This window comes from Euprymna scolopes, chromosome 28 (assembly GCF_053919585.1).
Source record: "Euprymna scolopes isolate OS-2025 chromosome 28, ASM5391958v1, whole genome shotgun sequence".
NCBI lineage: Eukaryota > Metazoa > Mollusca > Cephalopoda > Sepiida > Sepiolidae > Euprymna > Euprymna scolopes.
Genome location: NC_136509.1, coordinates 15292634 through 15309520, shown reverse-complemented (window position 1 = coordinate 15309520; position 16887 = coordinate 15292634). Strand labels below are relative to the sequence as shown.

General features: G+C 36.0%; 1 protein-coding gene across 2 annotated transcripts in view; it reads left to right on the top strand.

The window, feature by feature from the left end:
- LOC145249489 (uncharacterized) overlaps nucleotides 1-16887 on the top strand; it is a 245276-nt gene that overhangs the window by 46375 nt on the left and 182014 nt on the right. The gene's annotated exons all lie outside the window — the stretch shown is intronic.

Here is a 16887-nt window from a genome sequence, read left to right as displayed (position 1 = left end):
AAAAATACACGATTAAACCCGGTTCTCCAACTTCCAACGTAGACCCCTACTACCATGTCTCCTTCTCCAACATCAGGGGTCTACGTTCTAACCTTCCAGAGGTTGAAACCCAATTACAGGAGACTAAACCAGACCTTTTATTTTTAAGTGAAACTGGCATTGGACAGGCTATTTCCCTTGATGAGTTTGCAATTACAGGATACTCTAACTTAACTTCTAAATCTGACCCCCAAGATCGCCATGGGCATGGAATATGTGCCTATATTAAAGATAGCTTTCCATGTGGGAGGGACATCTCCAGGGAAGATCCTAACTTACCTTATATGTGCTTCCGGGTTGCTTTAGCTCACACTACTGCATTTATATTTACTCTCTATCGCCCCCACAACAGCGGAGTTACTATCTTTCAAAGCATATCTGAGAAAATTGACCAAGTCCTTTCTACTTATCCTTCAGCTAACATTCACGTATGTGGAGACTTCAATGTTCACAACGTCGAATGGTTGACCCACTCAAACAAGACCGATGATGAGGGGAGGTTCTGTTATGATTTCTCCATTGCCTATGACCTCACTCAGATTGTTCAGGAACCTACCCGTGTGCCCGATAATGACGGCCAGTATGCGAGCCTACTAGACCTTTTTCTCACAACTTGCCCTGAACTATGTTCAGTTTCTGTTCTGTCGCCTCTTGGATCTTCCGACCACTCTGTTGTATCAATTAAGATAAAAATGAAATGTAATAAGTCCCCAGACGTACCTCTTCATCGTACAGTATATCGATACACTAAGGCTGACTGGGATAGCTTCCGTACATTTATATCTGATCTACCTCTGCATTCCATGTTTAAAAAGGATGTGTCCTCTATAGTATTAGACCTAACTGAATGGTTAATTGTAGGTATTGACCATTTCATACCCTCTAAAAAATTTCAGCAAAAACCTAACAGCCAGCCATGGTTCTCTCCAGAATGTGCTGCTGCCATTGCGCACAGAAATCACTTTTTCCACTGCTTCAAACGTAATAGATGTATGGAAACTAAAGCCGTTTTCAGGACTGCCAGCAACCATTGTAAGAAAGTAATAAGGAACGCAAGAGAGTTGTATGCTCAATCTGTTAAGTCCAAAGTAGCTGAGCAGCGGCTTGGTTCCCACCAGTTTTGGCAAATAGCAAACAGAATCCTGAACAGAAGCGTGTGCTCCATCCCAACTATTATCAATGGATCTGAGGTAATCTCGTCAGCATCAGACAAAGCCAAACTCTTTGTCAAGAACTTTGCAGCTAATTCTACCCTTTGCGACCAAGACCGCCAACCCCCAATATTTCCTCTTGTATCAGAAAACACGCTATGTGATATACGTATATCTGTACGTGATGTTGCCAAGCTAATCAAAAACCTTGATTCCAGTAAAGCAACTGGCCCTGATGGTATTCCAATTATAGTACTCAAAAAACTTCAACCTGAACTAGCGCCCATACTTACAAAACTGTTTAAACGTTGTCTTAAGGAGAATAGTTTCCCATCTCCCTGGAAAATCTCATCAGTATGCCCTGTATTTAAGAATTCAGGTGATCGCTCATCCCCCTCTCAGTACAGGCCAATAAGTCTCCTGTGCGTCATGAGTAAGTTGCTAGAATCTGTATTAAATACAGAAGTAATCAAACATCTCAACAAAAATAACCTTCTTAGTGACACTCAATATGGTTTCCGTTCTGCTAGATCTACAGCAGATGTCCTTACAGTTATATCGCATAGGATTAGCAAATCTCTCGACGGTGGCAATCTTTCTAGGGCAATTGCTCTTGACATATCTAAAGCCTTTGATAGGGTATGGCATAAAGGTTTACTTCATAAGATTGCTAGCTATGGTATAGCTGGAAAAGTCTTCTCAATTATTAAATCATTTCTTTCTGATAGATTCATAAGAGTAGTAGTTGAGGGGCAAAAATCAGAAGCTCACAATATTAATGCCGGTGTCCCTCAGGGATCCATCCTGGGCCCAACTCTTTTCCTGATCTACATTAATGATCTTCCAAATCATATCCTTACATCATTTGTAGACATTTATGCTGACGACACTACCATTTATGGTACCACATCTAAGACAGTAAACGAGCAAGTTCTCTCCAATTCTCTCTCCTCTGATCTTGAGCACGTAGTACAATGGGGAAAGGAGTGGCTGGTTACTTTTAATGCATCTAAAACCAAGCTTCTCTCTTTACATCATCAACATTCTAATCCACATTTGTCATCAATTGAAATGAATGGCTCTCGTCTTCAGGAGGCCTCAAGTTTTGACAAGCTTCTGGGCTTGACCATTACTCCTGATCTTAAATGGAACACGTATATCAAATCTGTTGCCAAGGCCGCTGGAAAAATGGTGGGATCTTTCTATCGATCCAGTAGATATCTCACTGCTGATGCTATTCTCTATCTATATAAGAGCCAGATACGTCCAAGGATGGAATACTGTTGCCACATCTGGGCAGGAGCTGCTAGAAAGAACTTGTCCTGCCTTGATAGAGTTCAAAATAGACTTCGTAGCCTCGTAGGAGATGTCCTTTTCTCCTCCTTGCAACCTCTATCTCACAGAAGAGATGTTGCGAGTTTGTCTCTGATGTATCGTTATTTTCATGGAAAGTGTTCAACTGAGCTTCAATCTATGGTCCCCCCTCGCCAAACTTTCACAAGAAACACTCGTCTAGCTGTAAACACTATCAATAATTTCCCCCACTCTTTATCTGTGCCTAAACCTAAACGTAGATTCCATGAACAAAGCTTCTTTCTTAGAACTGCACGCCTGTGGAATTGTCTTCCGTTTTCCTGCTTTCCGGCTGACTACAATATGGTTTTGTTCAAGTCTAAAGTAAATAAGTTCTTGATGAGCCGTTCCATATAAGTTATTAAATTTACCAAATTTTCATTACTAATGATTACTATATTGACCAACTTCTACTGTACACTCTTTAACCCTTATCCTTGAGTGGCCTCTGGGCCTTGATAATGTGGTGATGCCTTTGTAAAAAAAAAAAAAAAAAAAAAAAAAAAAAAGAACGACGTTTTATATCGGCGTCTTTTGTGGCTATTAAACCTTGTTTGAATATTAAGCATTTGAAATTGTCCACCGTTAATGACGGCAATTTGAAATCGTCACAGTGCTTATTAACTATAGACGTAAATGTTGTATAGTCCTAACTCTCCTTACGTGTAAGATTCATGCATTTCCATCTTTTATGAAAAAGGTTTCTTTTTGGACAGTATAACTCCATTAATAGTTTGACTGACTCGTTAAACGACAATTCGTTGGTTTTTCTTGGTAAAATATAGTCCACGAATTTGTTATGTTCGGATATACCTAACTTCCGTATCAATAAACGAACCTTCGAAAACGAAACGAACCTTCTTTCGATCCGTCCATGCACTGCAATCAATTTTAAAGTGGTCTTCAAATCTTCTGAAATATGCCTTAAACGTTAGGTCTTCATCAGGAGCATAGTTAAATGTATCAATATCTGACCAGATCGCATTTTGGGAAAAAGCTGTGCTTGTTTCTTCTCCGCTCTCCTTATTCACTAAAACTTGCGTTATCAAATCATTTTTTTTATCTGACTGGTTTTGTTGCTCTAAATGTAATTTTTTCAATTCCAATATTTGTTCATTAATTTCTTTCCTATCTCTTTCCTGTTTTTCCTCGAAGAATTTCATTAAATCTAACTGCTTTTACAATATTTGTTAGTTCATTTCTTTCTTTTCCTCGCTTTTCTTCGAGATATTTTATCAAATTTAACTGTTTGTCTTCATTTTGTTTCTGTATTGCTAATTGCTCTTCTCTGGTCTTTTGTTTTCAAGTTCTAATTGTTGACTTTGTTGGAATTTCACCATTTCCAAAATTTGTTTTGCAAACTCGTCCATTTTGATTTTTTTTGGGGGGGGGAGCGGTATAGAATTACTTAATATGACAAAACAACCCAATTCGTTGGTTTACTTTTCCTATAGTACCAACTCTATAGAAAAAAAAAAACTTTACAAAATTCGTACCTAGTTATTTAACGAATATTTCTTTCATATATTTATTTCCTCGTGTGGCAATTTTTCTGAGAAAATAATTCGGCGTTTGCATTTATACAGAAAGTAGTAGATTTCGTTTGCCATTTTTCAATGTTCGTAACGTGTAGGTACTGGGTTCAATTCCTTGTTGATTCTACACATTTCTTTTAAAAAGAAAAAATTACTTATCTGCGAAAGAGAGTTTATAACATTTATTTAATATTGACTATTCTTTTTGATCCCTGTGCGAAAAAGAATGTCCTTTTCTCGTTAACACTTTATTCATCATGCTTAGCGAAATCTTTTTTTCTTCTTCTTCGACGTGCAGTCCCGTCGACCAGTGAAAAGTTTATTTTAATCGGATTAAAATCCGACGTCGTTTTTAATTTGTGCAAATACATGATTCAGCCAATAAAATAAAATATATCATTTACTTTTGCAGGAGTTTTTTTTTTTTTTTTTTCCTTTTTCCAACGCCTTTTTACCATAAGACGTATTAGCAAGACATGCTTTTTAGAACGATAAGTTTTTTTTAATTACTGAGAACGTGGTCTCGTTAATTCAGTAATTCTCCACGCAATTCGTCTCATGAGTTCTGTTTCATCTCGTAGTTTACGTTTTAGTAGTTTTTTTAACAGCAAGATCAGTTTTTTTTTTTTTTTGACAACGTCTTTGTTAAATCCTTTTTTCAGCAAGAATTGTTGTCCTTATTCAAAGTGCTCTTTATCCTGTGTTTGTGGATTTTTACGCTCGAATGTTGTTTTCCCCCAACGTAGACAAGTAGTTTTTCCCGTTTTCAAACTTTTGAAAAATAAATACTTTTGAAGTTTTGAATTTCCCCCGAATGTAGGAAAAATTATTTTGAATATCCGTGTGTGTTCTTTTTTCTTGAAACCTTTTGGTTGTCAAATGCTGTCTTCCAATGGCTGTTTTCTAGAGTGAATTCGTTGCCCGAATATTCGTCATTCAGTGGTTGTTAGGAATTATTGTAGATTGATCCGGGAAGTTCTTGAATCGTCCTCGTCAGCCAGTTGTTGTAGACTCGTGCTAAGGCTTACAAATGAAAGAAACCACAAGTAGTGTAAATTGTATAAAATATAATATGTATTTATCATTACATATGCACGGACTTGGAGTTTACATTCGTAATACCCTTCCCTTGACTAGAGAAACAAACCTAGAAACGGATGATCAAACCTTTATGTGCTTTAGACTAATCATGCAACACAACATTAGCTACTTTTACTTTCTCTACCGCTCTCCCTCGACCCAAGACTGCACCATAATAAACAAAGTATCTGACAGCATAGACACAGCACTCTCCTTCGACACTAGCGCCCAAGTACATGTATTTGGTGACTTTAATGTTCATCATAAAAACTGGCTTGGATTCTCTACTTACACAGATGCAGCAGGCAGCACAACTCATAGCTTCTCTGTATCTCACTCCCTATCGCAAATTGTTACTTTTCCAACCCGCTTCCCTGATCAGGAAGAACAACACGCATCACTATTAGATCGGTTTTTGACCACAGTTCCTGATGACTGTGTAACGAAAGCCGACAGCCCACTTGGGAACGCTGATCATGCGGTGATAATGGTTGAAATCGCCCTAAACTCTAGACCCAAAACTGAAGAGCCAGTGCTCAAAACAACGAGATATTATAAAAAGGTTGACTGGGAAGCCATCAGAGATCTTATCAGAGACGCCCCATGGGGAAATATTTTTTCTCTTCCTGCTGAACAGTGTGCAACCGAGACCACTGAATGGTTCAAAACTGCAATCGAAGCGCATGTTCCCATGCGGAAATTCTATAGCAAGCCCCACTCTCCCCAATGGTTTACTTCGACTTGCGCAACTGCCATTACCCAAAGGCAGCATGCATTCCGCAGGTTTAACCGACATAAGTCCAGTTCAAACAGACAGAAGTAACTAGAAGCTAGAAGTAACGTTAAGAAAGAAATAGCGACAGCTAAGAGGGAATTTACGGAAACCACTAAAAAACGCATCGAAGCACAAAAACTAGGAACTCGTGACTTCTGGAAAATCTACAACAGTGTAGTAAATAATGGGCAATCAACAATTCCTCCACTAACCAACAATCACGAGGTTCTTTGCTCAGCAACCGAGAAGGCTAACATGCTTGCCAGTCGGTTTGCCTCAAACTCCACACTGGACCCTCTAAACCACCCCTACCTCAATTTCCTATGCGGACAGACGCCACGCTTGACGATCTAATAATCACCCCTGCTCAGGTGCATGCTATCATAAAAAACCTTGACACTTCAAAAGCATGTGGACCCGACCTCATCCCAGCTGTGCTATTAAAAAAGTGCTCAGCCGAAGTAGCTCCAGTTCTCTCCAAACTCTACAACAAATGTCTTAATGAATCTTGCTTTCCGGGCTGTTGGAAAACTGCTTCTGTGGTACCAGTATTCAAGAATTCTGGCGACAGAACTGACCCATTAAATTATCGCCCTATTAGCCTCCTTCCACTTTTTGCCAAAATATTTGAGACCTTAATTAACCATGCTCTAGTCCAGCACCTTACAGATGCTAAACTTCTGACCGACCAACAATATGGATTTAGACAAGCCCGTTCCATGGCAGACATCCTCACTGTAATCTCTGAACGCATATACCATTCACTGGACAAAGCGGGAGAGGGCAGAGCGGTAGCTCTAGATATATCCAAGGCTTTTGACAGGGTATGGCATGAGGGTCTCCTCAGGAAGATTAGATCATACGGTATCACTGGTAGAATACTTAACATAATTAAATCCTTCTTAGATAAGAGAAAAATCCAGGTTGTCCTCGACGGCGTACATCTAAACAATATGATATAAATGCGGGAGTGCCTCAGGGATCTATCCTTGGACCTCTGCTGTTCCTGATATTCATAAATGACTTCCCCGACAAAATTGCCTCTGAGATGGGTATATATGCTGATGACACCACACTCTATAGCAGGCACGACAGGAAAACAAATGAACATATATCTAAAGTAATGGCAGAAACACTAGAGGATGACCTCCAATCAGTAGTGGAATGGGGACAAAAATGGATGGTCACGTTCAATGCCACCAAGACAAAACTGATTTCATTCAATAATTACAAGAAACCTTCTCTACCACCTATAGCAATGGCCAATGACTCTTTATCTGAGAGTACGTCTCTCAAGCTCCTTGGCCTAACGTTCACAGAAAACATGAGCTGGAACAATTACATCAAGAGCATTGCCAGGGCCGCTGCGAGGAAGGTGGGCTCTCTCTACCGTGCTAGAAAACTTCTAACACCCGAAAGTATCCTGTACCTCTACAAGGCCACTATTCGCCCATGTATGGAGTATTGCTGTCATATTTGGGCTGGTGCATCGGCTACTAGTCTCTCGCTCCTTGACAGGGTTCAAAAGAGAGTCGCAAATCTGATAGGCCCTAAACTGGCATCTAAGCTTCAGCCTCTGTCCCATCGTCGAAACGTTGCATCCCTCTGCCTGTTCTACAAGTATTATAATGGTGAATGCTCTGATGACCTGCAAGCACTTGTGCCCCCACGACGTGAACACCCTCGACAGACCCGACAAGCTGCAAAATCCCACCCCCACACTGTAGAGATCCCTAGATGTAAAAGATCTTTCTACTCCAGTAGTTTCTTCCCCAGAACTGCTAGACTTTGGAATTCTATTCCAGGTCACTGCTTCCCCAACTGTACTGACATGCATAAGTTCAAGTGCAACGTGAACCAACATCTCGCTGCCCAAATCCCTACATAGTACCCCAGTAGATGTTTCCCCTGATAGTAGCCCCCTACACCAAAGTGGCGATGTGCCTTGTTTGGGGTGAAAATGTAATAAAAAAAAAATTTAAAAAAATAAAGAATACAGGAGCCACTAAAGTGGTATGAGAGGAACGTGTTCGTCCCATGCGATTAAACATGGTATGAATGTCCCCATCTAGTCTCTGAAACCAGTGGTATTCATAGGACTGGTTTATTCCATTTAGTACTCAAATTTGTACCCCACAACATATATTAGTGATAAAACAATTCCAATATGTTTTCCGATTCCGATACAATTACTGATTCCGTATTAAATTTTCAATTCCGATACAATTACCGATTCCAATTCCGATTCTTTATGGATTCCTTTATATTGAAATATAGAATTGTAATTTTTTTCTAATTACCGCTAAAACACATATTAAATGTCCATATATTTTCCCAAACGTAAAAATACATTCGTATGGAGATAATCTATGGATTTCGGCTTTACTGGTAGTTTAAACATCAATCAATAATTATTATTTTATTATTACTACCGGCAATAGAAGATTTTGCTATAAACAAAATCAAATTAAAAAGACAATTAAAAGAATCGTTTTTGGCATCGGAAGAAAGACACAAATTTTTCCGATTCCGATACCCATAAAATTTCCAATTTTTCAATTCCCGATGCTGATTCCAATTAATCGTCTCAACATTAATATATATATTTTTTATTTATATACATATATATTTTTTTTATTTATATACATATATATATTTTTTATTTATATACATATATATTTTTTTATTTATATACATATATATATTTCATTAAATAAAATAGACGTTTTTTTCAATTTTAGATCGTTTCCAACTTCCCAATAACGGTCTTCACTTCTGACAGAAACTGGCTGATGTCATTGCCATATTTGTCATAAGTTCGAGTACTTTCCAATCCTTCTGGATTCATCGTTAGGAATAGATTAATCTAACTGGCTTTGAACAATATCTATAATATAAAGCTGAATGTGTGTGTGTGTGTGTGTGTGTGTGTGTGTGTGTGTGTGTGTGTGTGTGTGTGTGTGTGTGTGTGTGTGTGTGTGGTCACGAATAGGCTCTTATATGGTTGACTATTTTAAAAAACTGATAACATATAATTATAGAAGATGTATCGAGACACAGGAATGGGTATGTTTGATCTGGCAGAACGGTGGTTTATTAAAATTGTGGGGGTCTGCGTTCGTGCCTGGTCCACAAAGTATGGAAATAAAAAATTGAAAAATTAAAAAAAAAACGTTTACAAGTGTTTTTGATATAGATGTACATAAGAATACTTTGATAAGTATGTTTTAACTTAAATAGGGATGGTATAATAAAATTGTGAAGTCTGCGTTCGCGCCTGGCCTCCATAGAATGGAAATAGGCACAAACTTTAATAAAGACGTTTCATATCTATGTGCATAAGTATACTTTGATAATTATGTTTCAGTTTGAAGAAATATGGTATAATAAAATTATGAGGTGTTCGTTCACGCCTGACCTCCATAGAATGGAAATATGTCACAAAGTTTAACAAGGTTTTTTAATATAGATCCACAGAATATTGTGATAAGTATTTCAGTGTCAACAGGTATGGTATAATAAATTATGGGGTTTATCTATCTTATTTTTACTTTCATTATATTTTGCTTTGGTTTTGATACCCCCAAATTCGAAGCTATCTCTTTACAACCCTTCGTTTTCATAATCTATCATACTTTCATAAATCAGAGTCCATTTTCTGTAGGCTGTTTTTGAACCCAGTCAACGACGGGTACTTTTGCTAGTATATATATATATATATATATATATATATATATACTCGTGAGCAAAAAAAGATGGGCAAAACAAATTTTATACATTTTATTGCACTAAAAGCTATATTGGACAAATAACAATTGAACAAGGAAACTTAAACAAGACTAATAACACAGAACAAGACATTTACTTTAATAAATGCTTAGTATAGAATCGCATTCCCTTTTGATTTCTTTAAAAGATCAATCCTTTAAGACATGCTTTCAACCGAAGTGGAATACTTAAGAGGAGATGTTATTCCATTCGCTTTGCACAGCTTCCCACAGTTTGTCATTGTTCTCAAAGTTATTCCGGCCAATGCACAAGATATTATGGACCAAATATTCCCGATTGGGTCTAAATCAGGGCTTTGACCTGGCCAAAATATCACATCAATTCAATTATCAGAAAACCATTTCTTTGTGACTTTAGCAGGTTTGCAGGGGCATTATCGTGTTGAAAAATAATGTTCTAAGATATTCCCAGCTTCTGGATACTTGGTAACAGTCCTGTTTCTAATATTCAAATGTATTCCTTTGCATTGATTGACTTCTCACATGTAATAAGTTCCCCAACTCCTGCTGCAGTAAAAGTTCCCCATACCATTATCCCTCCATTCCCATATTTAACTGTCGATTTTATGCAACTTGGTGAAAATCTTTCTCCAGTTCTTCGATTGCACCATTCGGGAGCATCACTAACAAGACAAAATCTTGATTCATCTAACCAGATAACATTCCTGAACCAATCTGTATCATTCTTGCCATAACCTACGAAAAATATCTTTCCATGATTGATGTTTCTCTTAGATAAAAATAGCTTCTTTGCACACTTTTTAGAGGAAAATCCCATTTCTTTCCTCTGTCTAGATATTGTATATCTAGAAAGAGAATTTCCAGCCTCTGTTTTTAATTTTTTGGTATGTTCAAAGTAAATTTTCTTTCGATCTTTCAAAACAGTTAATTTAAGCCTGTGGTCATCCTACAAAGTAAATGCTCTAGAGCGACTAGATCCAGATTTCCCGTTTACCAAGCGTTTGACTTCGAATCTTTGACCAATGTGCTTCACTATAGAAAGGGATTTTTCCCCATTTTCTTTTCTTAGAATATCAAAAATCTGCTTGTAAGTCATTTTGGACTGCCTTAATCCTGCAATTCGGTTTTTTATATCCTTGCCAAGATGCGGTCTGACCATTTTTAAAATTAATTTTTCCACTTCTTATTATATGCTGTAATAATAATGATATACAAATTAGAAATTTTCAGTTAAAATTAGCAAAAATTGAAAAATCGACTTCTTCCTTCTTTCACTCTTGGCCCATTTTTTTTGCTCATGAGTATATATATATATATATATATATATATATATATATATATATATATATATATATATATATATATATATATATGTCATTGGTTAATTATTTAAATAACTTAACAACAACTATGGCGATTACATCAGCCAGTTCCTGCCAGAAGTGAAGACCGTTATTCGGGAGTTGGAAGTGATTACAAACATAATTAATAGACAAAAAAACGTCTATTTTATTTAATGAAATATGCCTAATATAAAAAATGCTGCCTATATATATATATATATATATATATATATATATATATATATATATATATATATATATATATATAAGGCACTTTGTGTATGTCTGGGTGTGAGCGAGAGAGAGAGTTTGTTTCCTACATACTCTAAAACGGCTGAGTAGATTTTTGTGAAATTCCACACAAATGTTATTTTTGTGTCTGGCAGTGTTCTCAGATAGGTTTTGTATCAAAATATCTTTGATAAGTATCCAAAATCGATAATCGAATAAATTCCATTAAAATAGAAAAAACTCGATGTTGATCAAAGTTAAGGCTTTTATACAGCCTAACATCACAAATGAATTTTAAAGTTTTAGCCCCACATAAGCAAAAGGGCCCAGCATATAAAGTCAGTAGTAGATTCTTTGATAAGACAGGGGCGCATTCGAAACTAATGTTTTTATTTAGAGCACAATCGAACCATGATACTTGACTTTGTATTTTAAACTATAATTCAAGTTCGTGACTAGACAAGGTAATCAATCGATTTGATTGACAAATTTCACTGATTTAAAATATTTGAAGTTTGGAACATTCGTTGATCTTTTATTCGATCCAAGACAACGTTGAGTCTCCCTGCTAGTGTGTGTATCTATCTATATATATATATATATATATATATATATATATATATATATATATATATATATATATATTCCATTTGCACCCCAAACAAGGCACAGTGCAACTTTGACGTTGAGGGCTACTATCTGGGACATAAGTTGCAAAGATACTATGTAGGGAGTCGAGCAGCAAGATGTCTATTCACATTACATTTGAATTTCTGCATGTCAGTAGTGAAAACATGAACCCGGAAGGGAGTTCTAGAGTTCTACCAGTTCTGGCAAAGAAGCTGTTAGAGTAGAAGGCTTTCTTACATCTAAGGATCTCTACTGTATGTGGGGTGGGACTTGGCTGCTTGTCGTGTTTGTTGAAGGTATTTATGTCAAGGGGATACAAAGGCTTGTATTTCGTCAGAGCATTCACCATTAAAACACTTGTAAAACAAGAAGAGGGATGCAACATTTCGTTGATGGGACAGTGGTTGCATTTCTTTTCTCCATTTCAGGAACTCTTTTTTTTTCTTCTTTTTTTTGCATATATGACTAGTTTTTATATAATGCAGTTTCAATTTATGCCAGTACCAACAAATCCATAGCTTCGCTATAATATTCATTTGCTAATATTTTTCATAAGAATGCATTCTTTGAAACTCTTGAATTGAGGAAATCTTAATATTTCTTCTTTTTTTTTGGGGGGGGGGAGTATCCTGTCGAACAATAAATTCTTGTTAAATTATAATAAAAAGTTTTAAATTGTGTTCTTTTATGACAAGCTCTATTTCATATCTTATTTGTATTGAGCTTATTTGGTTGGGATCACTTGAAACGAGGTACCTTCAATAAGTGTCCACATTTTTTCGTATGGTTACTTTTCTTGATAGTACACACATGAAACACTAGGCCCTTCAAAGTAATCTCCTCCGGCTGCAATACATTTGTTATACCGTTTCGAAAACTTCTGGATGGCAATATGAAAGTCCTCTTGTGTAAGCGTGTCAATGGCCCTCGTCATGGCCTCTATCATCTCCTCAATTGTCTTAAATAAAAGCCTATAAGGTTTTCCTTGAGCTTAAGGAATAACCAAAAGTCACAGTGAGCAAGGTCTGGACTATAGGCAGGGTGAGGAATTGTCTTGATGCCCATCTTGGTCAAAAAGTCTGTGATAAGGATGGAGTTGTGGACTGGTGCATTCGCGCAAATCTCCCGCATCTTCGATTCTTCACGAATAATTGTATGTACAATTCTCACACTAACATCAAACTGTGCACTTATTGTCTCTATAAACACGCGACGATCCTTATCCATGAAATTCTTTATTTGGCCAATCAACTCTGATATTCTGACTTCCTTACTCCTCTAACACCTCTCATCATCCCTCACAGACTTCCTGCCTTCCATGAATCTCTTATGCCACTCAAAAGCTGATGCTTGATTCATGCAAGATGGTCCAAAAGCAGTTTGAAGCATTCCATATGTTTCTGTGACATTTTTTCCGGGTTTAAAACAGAATTTTATTGCCTATCGTTCTTCTAAAGTGTTTTCATGTCCAGATTGCATTTTTGAAATTCACCATTTGTGACAATCAAGCTTTAGTAGAGTGTATTCCAATTCCTGCTGTAGCTGAAATCGTAAAAATTGGTCAGTCTTATCATAGATGTGTAGTAATAACAAACTGGATTTTCAAGAGTCCGCGGCAATTTTTAATGCGCGTACAAAATGTCTAGAATCTTATTGAAAGCACCTCGTAAATCTCTATGCATTAATACGATAGCGTGTTATTTTGTGTGTCACGATTACCTCTTTTTCTGGGTGACTGTGGCTTAATTGTTATGACCTTCCATTTACTAAGAATTCTTCATAAGTTTTGGTTTCGGCTTCAATTATATCTGATGGCACTCAAGTCATCTATTTGTTTATAAATAATTTTACCAAGAATTCTTCATAAGTTATATATATATATATAACTCGAGTTCCTCCAGCTATAATTGAAACTTATGAAGAATTCTTGGTAAAATTATTTATAAAATATATATATATATATATATATATATATATATATATATTTTCTTCATAAGTTTTGGTTTCGATTTTAATTTCAATTCAAGCTGATCCACCCAAGTGATATGAATATTTTTATTTTTTAGGTTTTGGAATCACAACTTTAAAATATATAAGAATCGATAGAAAATTGACTCTATAATTATATATACAAAATCTGCATGAATTAAAATATTTTAATTAAGTGTATTTTACAACCGGGCTATGCAGGGTGTCATTGCTAGCTTAGATAAATACTTTTGCAGTTTTAACAAAAGAACTACAACAATATGAGGGCGTCTCCATTTCATCTTTTTTTTTTTTTTACATTTGTTCATTACAAAGTGTATTGCCACTGAAACATAAGGGGCTACTGTGAGAGGGGTCAGATTATAAGAGGAGCAATCTGGGTGGGTAATTAAGCAGCAAGATCTTTGTTTACATTACATTTTAATTTGGTGCATACTGATCACCACTATTCATTAGATTTCTCCACTTACCCTTGAACCTCACGTTATAATGCTGAGTATTTTACAAGAAGGCATCTATATATTAATACGATAGCGTGTGTGGTTTTGTGTGTCATGCTTACATCTTTTTCTTCCATCCAAGTGACTGTCGTTTAATTGATATGTCCTTCTATTTCTTGTAATAAATAATTTTAACAAGAAATCTTCATAAGTTTTGGTTTCGGTTTCACTTATAGCTGATACACCCAAGTCATATAGATATTTTTTTATTTTCGAAATCGTAACTTTATAATATACTAGCATTTCAGCTCGGCGTTGCCCGGGTGTTTGGATGTGTATGTTGAGCAAAAAAAAAAAAAGTGGTAGTAGGAAGGCAGGCTCGAACCCGTACCGCAAAGGAGGAAAAGAACGGGGTAAAACATAACGTTTATTCTGTTACGAACACCGCCAAATCGGAAGCGACATTTTTTTAAATTAAGGCTAGACAATCTGAAGGAGAGGATAACTTTAAAAAATATCGGTGAAAAAAGTGACCCCTCTCCCTGTAGAAAAGTGCCTTGTAGAAGGGGAAGATATTAATGTTATTAGCCAATTTTTCGATATTTGTCGTGTGAAAGATCGAACTTTAAAACGATACTGATCTTGATAAAATCCGTCGCCTCTATTGAAAGTTTAAGGCAGACATGCAAACATACATACATACATACATACATTTATATATTGGTAACTGAAAATTTTCGACACAAACTGATGAAAAAGCTTGCCCTATCTCTGAATACCCTTTATGTAAAATTTCAAATATTTAGACCAGAAATTGTCTGAGTAATTTGGAAGAGACCACAGAGGTCAATTTTTTTAAAAATTTGACCCCTATTATGACCCCTTAAAATTTATAGTTTTGGGCTCAAATCAAGTTATTAAGTTAGATCCATGTCCAAGTGACCTATATCTAAAATTTCAAGTGCTTAGACCCAAAATTGTCAGAGGAGTTTGTTAGAGTTCTCAAAGGTCAAATCGTTGAACGTTGACCCCTTAATCGACAAATTTCTGGCCAAAAAACGATCACATCGATTTTCCCAAATCTCAGTAACCTGTATATCAAATTTCGGGTCTGTAGACTAAAAATTGACAGAGTTATTGCGTAGGGAAATGTACACAGACACACAGACACTTTCACTTTTATATATATATAGATAAGAATCGGTAGAAAACTATAATATTATATACGAATCTGCATGAATTAAAAACATCATATTTAAGTGCATTTTATGACCGAGCTACGCCAGGCATCCCTGCTAGCTTAGATAAATTCTTTTGCAGTTTTAACAAAAGAACTACAATAATATGAGGGCGTCTCCATTTCCACTGAACATCCATAGAATGCCAACATCAATATATTACATACGAAAGAGTCCGCTGTGGAATTTCCACAGGTCCTGCTAGTTAATATTTATATTAGTTTTAAGTTTACAGTAGCTTTTGGCTTGTAAACTTATGTTTTACTTCTTGAATTATATATACATACTAGCAGTTCAGCCCTGCTTTACTCGGACCCCATAACTTTATGTGCATATGTATATATATTAAAACGTTTGATCCATGTCCAAGTAACCTACATTTAAAATTTCAAATGTTTTGACCCAAATTTGACGGAGGAGTTTGGTAGAGTTTTCAAAGGTCAAATCGTTGAACTTTGACCTCTTGACAGCCAAATTTCTGGCTGAAAATCGATTAAAAAGATTTTCCCAAATCCCAATACCCCTTTATGTCAAACTTCGAGTCTTTAGATCGAAAATTGACAGAGTAATTTGGTAGGGAAATGCACAAACACACACACACACACACACCTTTTCACTTATATAATTCAAGAATTAAAACAAGTTCATATATATATATATATATATATAAAATACATATGTATATATATATATGTGTATATATACACTAGCAGTTCAGCCCGGCTTTGCTTGGTCCCTATGTACTGTTCATAACTTGCCCTACGTGTGAATACACTTTGTGTAAGATTTCAAATGTTTAGACCAAAATTTGTCTGAGTAATTTCGTAGAGATTGCAGAGGTCAATTTGTTTTAAATTTGACCCCAATTTTGATCCTTTGGCATTTATTTTTTGGGGCGCAAATCAAATTATAAACTTTGATCCATGTCCAAGTAACGTACATTTAAAATGTTAAGTGTTTACACCCAAAATTGGCGGAGGAGTTTGGTGGAGTTTTCAAAGGTCAAATCGTTGAACTTTGACCTCTTGACAGCCAAATTTCTGGCCAAAAACCGATTCAAAAGATTTTCCCAAATCTCAATACCCCTTATGTCAAATTTCGAGTCTGTAGACCGAAAACTGACAGAGTTATTTGGTAGGGAAATGTACACACACACATAGATATGTTCACTTATATATATATATATATATATATATATATATATATATATATATATATATATATATATATATATATATATATATATATACACACACACACACACACACACACACGCACGCTCGTGTTATTCTAGCTAATAAGTAGTGATCGTATCTCATTCAACAAATTGCAAA